This window comes from Drosophila eugracilis, unplaced genomic scaffold (genome assembly GCF_018153835.1).
Source record: "Drosophila eugracilis isolate 14026-0451.02 unplaced genomic scaffold, ASM1815383v1 contig_1104, whole genome shotgun sequence".
Lineage (NCBI taxonomy): Eukaryota > Metazoa > Arthropoda > Insecta > Diptera > Drosophilidae > Drosophila > Drosophila eugracilis.
The window spans coordinates 717,176-727,742 of NW_024571881.1; the positions used below are offsets into that span (position 1 = coordinate 717,176).

The 10,567-nt window shown below is 39.1% G+C and overlaps 2 pseudogenes; one reads left to right on the plus strand and one right to left on the minus strand.

Annotated features, from left to right (window-relative positions):
- Window positions 1–1,906, plus strand: LOC121529767 (annotated as a pseudogene).
- A 1,334-nt stretch (window positions 1,907–3,240) lies between these two features.
- LOC121529768 lies at window positions 3,241–4,313 on the minus strand (annotated as a pseudogene).
- Window positions 4,314–10,567: the final 6,254 nt, after the last annotated feature.

Genomic DNA, 10,567 nt, shown 5'->3' on the forward strand with positions numbered 1-10,567 from the left:
ATGAACTGGCACACGGGCAACATTGCGGAGGCCGTGGCAGAATCAAAGGCCAGGACGCCATCTTTGTGGTCTTCATTGAGGTAGTAACCCCTTTGTATTGCTATTTTCACCAAATCATTCTGACGAATTTCACCTGATTTCAGGACTGGATGAGATGACCCGAAAGCTGGAACGATTCGTGGATGATAGCCAGTGCGATCTCGTTTTGAAACTAACGATTTGTCGCCATCAAAGTCGGAAATAGTTCAGCCTACGGACAGTTTATGTCGCTATGTTAGTATCTCAACGGATAGTAATTAATCAAGATCTTTAAAGACTTATATTTGATTTTGTAGACAGAGTAGTGCCCGTACCGTCACTCTTTTTATTGGCAAGTCGGGCACACCTCTGGAAATAACCACTGGGATTACGGAGAGCGTGGAAGAACTGACCGATAAAATCGATAAGGTCCTGATCCTGTCGGGAAAGCGAACGGAGACCGAGGCAGCCGCCAGCTACCTCCCTCGAGTTCGGATGTATTGGAGCCCAATCCTGTTAGAAGCTTTTGCGGGAGCCGATGAATCAACTAGTTTGGGAGCAGGAGAAAATCAATCAGCTCAAACAGGTAGTCAAAGGTCAATTCTGGAAATTTGAGGCAAATGGAAATAACTAAAACACAAATACCTTAACTTAAATTCCCATTGAAATAAGGTTTTTAGAACTATGTTCCAAATTTTTCAGTTCCAGACAAATTTGAAGCTCCTGAAACTACATCAGTTTCCAACTCCCCAATTGAAGAAATGGAGGACAAAAGAGACAAACCCTCCAAATTCGCCTGCAGGGCTAGTTTTCCTCAATTCCCACTTTGCCCTTATCAAGCCGTCCAACTGGACGAAAAATCCAGTACTGACACAGAGAGAGCAGCTGTTTCCCCAGGCGCTTGGCAGCCGAGAGAGAGCAGGAGCCAGTAAGAGTGGAGTCATCAGCATCAACATCCGGAGCAGCTGCTGCCCAAATTACGCCACCACTAATCTTATCTCAACTGTTCGCTCTAACACCTGCTATTCCAGTTTCAACACAGCGTTCAACAGGAGATCAAGGGAATAACGGAATCAGAAGAAAGGTTGAGCGGGTCGGAGCCTTCCTAAGAAGAAAAGCAAGGAACAAGTGGAGGAGGAGAAACGCCGCGAAAAGAAAGCTGAGCTAAGACTTGACGCAAAGGAGGGAAAGAAGCACAGACTCAGGCTAAGAAACAGGAGCAGGAGCTCAAATATGCAGGTAATGAACTACTTCGAATCATCCATATAATCACTTAGAATAACAAACTTAATCATGTTTACAATTTTAGGAGCAAATGCGTCGCGAACGTCAGGAGGAGCAACAGAACAAGGGAGCAGTTCGTGCCCAGATCGTCGCGATCCGAGCGGAGCAGAGCGCACGTTTTAATTAAGCCGATGTAAACGGCACCAACAGCTCTGTGGCTGCAACCCGGTGTCTCGACAGCCATAACACCAGATTCCTCGGTTAGTTCTGTGGACGAGACCAGGCTACTGAGCTCCCGTTTGCTAGTGGAGATACAACGCACCAAATCCTTGCCGGTGAAGTGCTGGCAACCGTGCGTGTCTATGTTCGAAATGAGCTACTAGCTGAGAGCGATGTACGAGATTTCACCTGGCTAGTTATCCTCGTAAGGAGTTTCCAAACGGAAGATGAGATTCAAGACCCTGAGTGAGCTAAATCTGGTGCTTAATGCAGTGGTCGCTGGTACCAACCAAGGAGCAAAGTGAATCGTGTGCGGTTCCGCAGTGGGGGATCTTTGGTAGTCCTCCATGCTAGCCCTCACGGTCATTTGGGCTATGTCACACCGGCTGCCAAGGCTTTCGACTATATCCACAAAATGGGACTGCGTCCGCTCGCAGCAGTGTGAACGAAATGATAGTGCTAACGTTCGGTGGCCAGGACGACAGGTTGAAATGGCTAACCCAACCGATTCGTTAACTGTTTCTTTATATAGACTATCAATTTTCAATGCCTTGATTTTATAGTGCCGTTCGTCGCAACATGGTCAGTCTTTTACCGTCCAACGCCAGCTCTAGCTACGATGAGCCTTCTACATCCCAAAGAACTACGGAGACTTCCGAGAATGGAGCTACCGAAACGGAGACCCGCTCCACCAACCCAACACGGGACCAGGAAGCCTTACTCCACCGGCTCACCAAACACCAACCAGGCTTCCAACCCCCGGTCTCGCAGCAGGCATTCCAACAGCGACTCCGTGGCGTATCAGCCGCTGAAATGCCTGGGGATACAAACATTCGGCGACTTCATAGTACGAAAAACGACGACAAGGATAAGGACAAGGCCACCTACAATGGCAATTCTACACAGCAGCAATAAAGCACAATTTTTCCTATCCAACCAATCTGTTTGAAGCAGTCACTAGAGGTTCCACAATCCCTTTTCTAATAATCTGTTATGCCTTTAAATTTAATTATATCAATTCAATATTTTCCAATATCAATTCGATATGTTTCAGTAACAAATGTTGACCTTAAAAAGCTATTAAGAGATACAGGAATGGATCAGATAGCTTAGATCACTCTAAAAGCCAGATTTAATTTAAATTGTAACAAAAATCTCAAGTCTCAAAAGGCAATCTTTTACAGGAATTGCTGCTAAAAATTATATAAAAGAAGATTTAAATAATTACAGTATATGCTTCAAAAATACATATTAATTATTGTCTTTTAAACTCGAGTATATCCATGTCCTACAATGAAAGGGATAAGATTTCATCCCAACAAAGTAATGAAAGCTTAAAAACTAATAAATTAGTGAAACTTGATGATTTTGCTTTAGATTGAAAATATCCTTGTATTATTTTCAAATTAATACCATCTTAGGTGGGTGAAGTAATCAATTATAAGTGGCTTTCAAATGGCTGAATATATATAGGTTCATGATACCATTCGCAAGTAATAATAATATAAATACTGACCTCTTTTGTTTATATATTTACTAGGTTTTTGGCTTATTTAAAGCATTTGTTATTTGCTTATGATTTTTTAACTTAAGTCTTAAACATTAAATCAATGGAAGGAGTTAATAACAGATAATGGAGTTAACAGTAAGGTCCCTCCTGAGCGCGCACTCATCAAACACTGGCCCAACTTGAGTTACAAAAATGTCCTCTTTACACAGAATGAACCACATGAGGACACTGTGGTTTGTAGACTGATTAACTAATGGTACTTCCCGAAATTACTTTTCCTTTGCTGCGATGGCTCTTTCAAGCTCCGGATCATGAACGGGACTACCGATATGGAAATCGGTGATAATAGTGCCACCGGGAACGCCAACGGGCTTTCATCGCCCTGTTTGACACTATCTGTGTAATGCTGAGCTCCAAGCGATTTCACGAAGCAAATTCGAATCTCCGAAGAAAGCCGCTGATGCCGTGTTTGCTGTCGTATTGTTTATGGATCGAGTTCTTTTCCCAAGTGTTTCGACTTTGCACGCGTTAGCATTATTGACACCTAACCTTTAATGTTGTTTAGAATCGAGGATGAATGTCAGAAGCGCATCCCAAGTTCCGCCTAATGCTACTCCTCCCTCCATGATAGTCCCTTTTGAAAGTACTTTAGTTCGCTGTCTAGTTCCTCTAAACGCCGTTCCATGCTTCTGCCACTCGTGTTTCCACAGCCACTCCGTGGTATCCTCTCCCTTAAGATCTGGCCAAAAAGTCTCCAAACGATCCTCAATTGGACCCAAACTTGTCCGGATTGAAGCTGGCTGAATTAATGTAGAAGTGGTTCCGAGTTGGTGAAGTTTCGTTAGCCCAGATACCGTCAGATGGTCAAATTCCTTCTTTTGGAGCCTGACTGCACGCTTGGTCGGGGTTTTCCCTCGCGTCAATGACTCGCATGGTGAGCAAGCCATTGTTACGTCAGAGTAAAACATCCCAGTTGTGATCCTGGCCGGACATCTCCCCCTAAGAGTCTTGCAATGATTCATCTTCATCCTTAAAGGGGAACACAAATTTACTATAATCATCTCTGATTTTACTGTGGTTTTCGTATCTACCGAAGTTGATTCATCCAGTCCGATCTGTCCGCTCGAATGCCAACACGTAGACTTGAGTAATTTAATCGGTTTTACCAAGGACCTTTTGTTTCTTATTGGAAGTAAAATGGATACTGGTCAACCTGAGACGAATATATTCCCAGTTTCTGTTATATGTATATCTAGTTGGTTGGTTGGCAGAATCCAGGAAGATTCCAATCAGACGTTTTGGTTCTCTATGACCCTTGGAAACTCACCTTAAGGGCGTCCATTTTATGGTCCCAAAAAGCAGGCCGAAATGGCGAGAAATATAAATTACTTGCTCCGCATTCTGTTGTAAAACACCGTAATAGTAAAAGTAAATGCGTTGGGAAAAACCTACGAGTGTTATCGATATATCGATTGTTTGACATTTAATGTATCGATTGAACGTTTATAGGCTGCAGGTTTGGTATTTTTGGTATTAAAATTTATTCAAACAATTTTGGCTTTAAATATATTATTGATATATCATATTTAAAATTTCAAAAATAAATTGTTATTGCATTATAAAATTTATCTTAGTATCTGTAAGAAAATCATTTATGTATTCTTAGATAAAATTTTTAATTAAATTATAGAAATATTACAAATAAGAAATTTACATTCCCTTTTAGTCTAATTAATCAATTTGGCATGAACATTTTAAAACTTAACATTACAACTTAAGGGTCAAACGTTTCCAAGTGATGCCTCAATAAAACCTAATAATTTTAGACACTTATCAATTCTACGGCCCATCAAGCAAAAACCAAGTTGGTTAATAAATTCCATAGACTTATCAGCTACATCGAAAAAGGAAAAAAAGAGAAACAAATATATTTCGCCTGATTAGGATTTATGAAATACTACGCCAGGTTGTCTGCTAGCTTTCCATCAAGTCTGTGTCTTGAAAATCCCTAGCCACCGATGATAAGATTCTGAACGTTGTTTCCCTTTTTAGTCATCATCCAACTTTAATTAAGTGACAACGATAATTACACATTACAATGTTGCTGTTGTCTTTTATCTGTTCTGGTGTTGACTTCTGTTGAAAACCCAATGACTACAGCCCCGCAACAGCGGCAGCAACAAATCCGAAATGACAGCTTCGAATCGCACAGCAACAACAAATGATAACAGCAATTGTCGCCTATTGATTATTGCTTAACTGTACTTTATACTTTTGATGATCCCCCCAAATTTTTTCCCATTCATTTTTGGTACGTTTAGTTTGAGGGTGGTGAAATATATCACACACCATGATGTGGCAGGTGGGTGGTTAAGTGGACAGCTGGACTGAATTCAGACAAATTAGGTTAAAACTGCTACATAATGCTCCATAATTGTAAGGGGTATATAATGGGGTTAGGGAGTATTATCATTTATAAATGGTTTGAATAACTAAAATTGGATTAAAAATATTTTTCTTGCTTTGCTAAAAGTTAACTCAAACTCGCTACTTTTTATATTTAATATATATAAACTTTAAATCATTAAGTTCTTAGAAAACTAATACTACTTAATCATAATTTTACAAGGGTAACCCTGAAGAGTTTACTACTATTCACCAATTGGTATATCCCCCATATTTTATCAATTTTATCAAATTCAATTAGTTAGATTCCGTTACGATAAAACTCATTTATATGACGTACGGAGTTCTAATCTATATCTACCCCCCATATTCCGATGATTTTCGTTCATCATATTCAAAAAGCTAATTCCACTCATGTCCAGGGATTTTATCAACAACATTTGTGATTATTTTCGTGTCATGTTTTTGTAAGCCAGAAGTTGGATATGCGAGCTTTTATGCAGATTTGTGAGTGGGGACTTTTGTTTGATGACAAATTAATTTAATAATAACAGCTGCAAAAAACATTTTGTAATCAATTCCAGGCCTCCCTCTCCAACCTGAAAAAACTTAACAATCCTCGATGTACAATCAATTTATGTTGTTTTTAGATAGCGACGTAAAGCCATAATAAAGATTTGGCCTTCGGTGGTGGAAAATTGTTTTCTCTTTCATTTCAAATAACTTTCTTTTGGGTGGGTAATAAATTTAAAAAACTCTCCTCACTTCTGCCTTTTTTTCTTCATTTCTATCGTTTTTTTTCTCTACTATAATCCAACTTCATCATCATCATCAAAGGTTTGACGAAATTCCCTCCTTAAGACCTATTTTGGAAGAAGCCATCTCTCTTTTTCTTTCTCTTTCCCACATTCTTCCTTCCCTTTCCCTTTTCCCCCAAGCGCCTGCGCAAGCGAAGAGCTTCATATTTATTGGGAGTCTGGGATTGTCTTTATATAAGTTTTCCGGCGGGGGACTCCCGGTAGTGATACTCAATTGCCGTGGCCTGCATCGGATCCGCTTTCCACCCTCACCCCCTCCCACTCCTTTTATTTTTCACTTCCCTTTTACCGGCTTCCGTCGTTGGTTTTTTGTACCATTGCTGTGTAAATGGCATGAGAATGATAATGCCCAGCAATTATAATATTAAATTGGAGATCTGGCTCTCAGGTTCTCCCTCCCATTTCTCTCCTCCTCCTCTCCTTTTTATGTAGCATACTTTTCTGTCATGTCCGTAGCTCCTCTCCCTATTTACCCCCCCCCCAGTTTTCCTTTGGGGATTTTACTCGCGACTGCTGTGTATTCTGCCGGATTTGTTTGTTAATTAGAATTCTAGCGTTGAAATTAAAATGCTCACTCCAGTCAGGTTATTTGAAATAGCAACAGGAAAAACTGTGTTGGTGGTGGGGGAAAACTTCAACTAGTTTTTCGGGGCGTTGGCTACCTAAGGAATTTTCCACTGCTGGTTTTTTATTTGTCTGCCTCTGCTCATAATTCCAGTTTATTTTCTAAGTGAGACTAATTAACGGGCCATTCCAGCATTGCGGCACATTTTATTCTTCGTTTCCCGGTAAAGATTTCCACTTTTATGTGTGTGGATACTGTGAGTGTGTGTGTGTATGAGAGTGGTCAACATTTCTAGCTTGTTAATTGGTGGTTTCGATGGCTCTGGACTTGAAAGTTTTCGAGGACATTCGCAAACTTTCACTTATGTAGTTCGGTAGTAGAAAGTTGTGTGGGTCTGTTGGTTGGCAGTCGTCAATTGGACCAAAGTCGTAGGAAATTTGTTTATATTTATTTATTTAATTCTGTTTTGGGATTTTTAGTTTGTTTTCTTATTATTTTTGAGATATTTACGTTTGAGACTTATTGTGAAAACCATAAGATGTACACTCAAGTTTTTAATCAACTTTTAACCATCTCTTAGTCTAAACAGATTTTTCTAATACAGAATATTCCATTGGTAAGATTAGATTATGCTTATCCTCCATATATAGTAATCTCTAGTTTAAGTAATTAATCAAGTTTAGCTCAATCGACAGTCCTTAAATTGGTGGCAACTAACCTAGACATTGATTTGCCACCTTGGGTCGCACAATTTCCCTATGGTCGCAACCCCTGCAGTCCCTCCCGTTAACTGTGCACTGAAATTTACGTTATTATTGCAGCATTAGACGCTCGGCTAATTATCAACACTGTCTGAGGCACAAAAAACCCCGTTTAACTTCCACTCTATCCACCTATTCTGTAGCTGCCTATCAGCAACAGTCCACCACCATTTACAATTTGAATGGCGCCCATTTGAGCACCATCCCCAATCCCCTTGTCACGAGCCCATTGGCCATAAAACATGGCAACCAAATGCCATCCAACCACATCAAGACACCACTCACCGCACGTGAAGCACAACCCTCACCGTTAATGAACGTAAAATTCCCTTAATTCCAACTTTAGCCATGAATTAAGCGCACAAATGGACGCTAAGAGGATAGTAAAATGGGTGGGAAAGTAGGATGAGATTTACTCGGCAGTAAAGTATTGTGAGTGCTATTGGTCTGTCATACTAAAAGGGGATCCCTGGGATAAATAAGCACAGACGTGCAAAAAGCTGTAGAAAGAGGTGAAAGAAAAAGGCGGAGAAAGAGTGAGAAATTGAGAGTCAGCGGAAGAAGACAGCGACGAACAATAAGTAAATGATAACTTTTATGGCTCTTAATTAAGGCAATGATGGGGTGTTTTAATACGTTTGCCAAATGTTAAAATGACAAACTGCCAGTCGAGTTGATCGTTATGGCCCCAGCTACCGGTATCCACTCTTATTTGCAGAGAAAAATAATAGATGCTTATCTCATATTTAAATTAAATAAATAAATAAATAAATAAATTAAAAAATTCTTTTACCTCATTTTTTTATTCATTTAATCAAATAATTTGTATTTCAGTGAAGCCTCTTTTAATCAAGTTTAACTTAACCCTAAATGAGCTCTATTTTCTTAGTGATCCCATCCTTACCCACACATGGTCGTTAATGAAGCTGCTGCGAAAGCGGGTTGCAAACTTTTCCTTCCGGTTTACCCTTGTCCTTACTTTTTTTTTTACAATTTCCGTGCAAAGTCAGAGGCTCTTCCTTTTGTCGCTTCTGTAATTTGTCTCCCACTTCAGCTCATCAGTTTGACTAATTGCTCGGACTGCTTGCTCTATAGATTTATAACGCGCACTGTGCACTTGCCATGCTTAATGAGCAATTGCCACGACACTTTTGGTCCACTTTTGGCTTGTCTTCAGGGATCAAGGATGGGGGCCTAGAAATCATATCAAATTTTATGGTCGATTGAATGAAGTGAAATTTTTCGGGCACTATAGGTTAGATTTTATGATTTGTAAATGTTTGTCATGACAAAGGCTTTATTATGGATACATTTGGGCCGAGATGAATAGAAAGTGGTCCCCAATTTGTGGCTTTTGGGTTGAATATGTATATCGTAAAAATCGGTGTGTGGCCCATTAAAAATCCAAATGCGCCATTTGCAAGGCTGGCAAAATAACATTTTCAACACTTTTGTTTGATTAATCCAAATTTAGGCGCTAGGCGAGGTTAGGAGTTGCCAGATAGGACTTGTATATATCTTTTCCAGCTCCACCCTCTTTTACATTTAGACCATATTAGTATGCCATACGTTCTAGAAACGGAAAAAATAAAAACAAAGCAACAAAGCGAAAACGGAAACGGGAAAAGAGAGAACAACAAAAACAATCATCTAAAAAAAATGGCGTAACCTTTGTTATTTTTTTATGATTTATTTATATATTCAAAACAAATGCAATTGAATTTATTACACATCAATGCGTTTCAACGACAAACAAAGCTGAAATTGCGGTTCAAGTGTTTCGGACGACATAGAAAAAAAAAAATGGCCCATGAATTGGTTTATGGAATACATATATAAATATCCATGATCAGCCACAAACGTGATCAAATTATGAGTGATTGGGGATATGTTTTAGAGTAGTAAACATGTTTCAGGGAACTAAGCAAAGGAGGTATTTCAAGTGCATAATGTTTGGGAAATTAACTGAAGGTTGACTTTTAAGTATTTTACAAACTTTGTTTAAGCTTTTTATTTAGATTAAGGGAAAAAAACTGCTTTCTTGCTAAGTAACTCTGATTAGAAAATACATTTTTATAAGACAAATTAAACCTTTGTAAAGTCTTTTTATCTTAAATCCCGGAAATAATGAAAGAAAACACTTAAAGACATTATAATCTGGTACTGTCCAAAAAATTGAGTGTAGATTTGTCAAGACCCAAGAAGTTGTTCCAACAACCAAATCACAGTCTCACACATGCGTCAAAGTTCCCTTTATGTGCTCAGGGAACAGCCCTCACATTGGACGATGATGAAAAGGAGGTTGTATGTTTAGAACTTAAGGATGGTGGTGGGAGGTGGGCTATAAAGAAAAGTATCCCTTACGACCACAAGACGAGGCAATTCGGAATGTGTGTAAACAGTAAAATGGCACGCGTTGTCATATTTCAAGAACCAGAAGACAAAGAAACACTTTTGAGGACTCGGAGATTCTGATTTTTTTGCTTGGCGCTTAACGAGCCCTGATATAACACATTCCAACCCCTGATCTCGTCCTTTAAGTATGCTACTTATATCTCACCCTCATCCTCGTTGAGAGTAAATTCAACTTGACAAAAGACAAATTTTACAGAATTGTTAGAATTTATCAAGTGTGTGTGTGTTTTCCTTATTTATATATGTGTGTGTTTGCAAACTAAACATTTGCATAAAACTATATATCTTAAGATGTTTTTCGAGATGCCAGGGCCAAAGAATTCTGCTGACATCATGTAAACAAAGTTTGAAGGAGGCTCCTGGCATTGATTTGCCTTGAACCCCTGAACCCCGAGAATCCATGGACCCAGACCATAACAAATCTGTTTGTTTTTGCCCTTCTGTTACTCAAAGAAAAATAAAAGGGAACATAATATAAAAAATTGAACTTCTAACAAAAAGTGTATTGATAATTTTAAAGTGATTTCCTGGCGCTCTAAGAAATCAAGGAAAAGACTTTTCTTTAAACAATCAGAAAACCAAAAAACATCTTTAATGTAGAATCTTAGGAAAGACCTTATAAGTTGACATT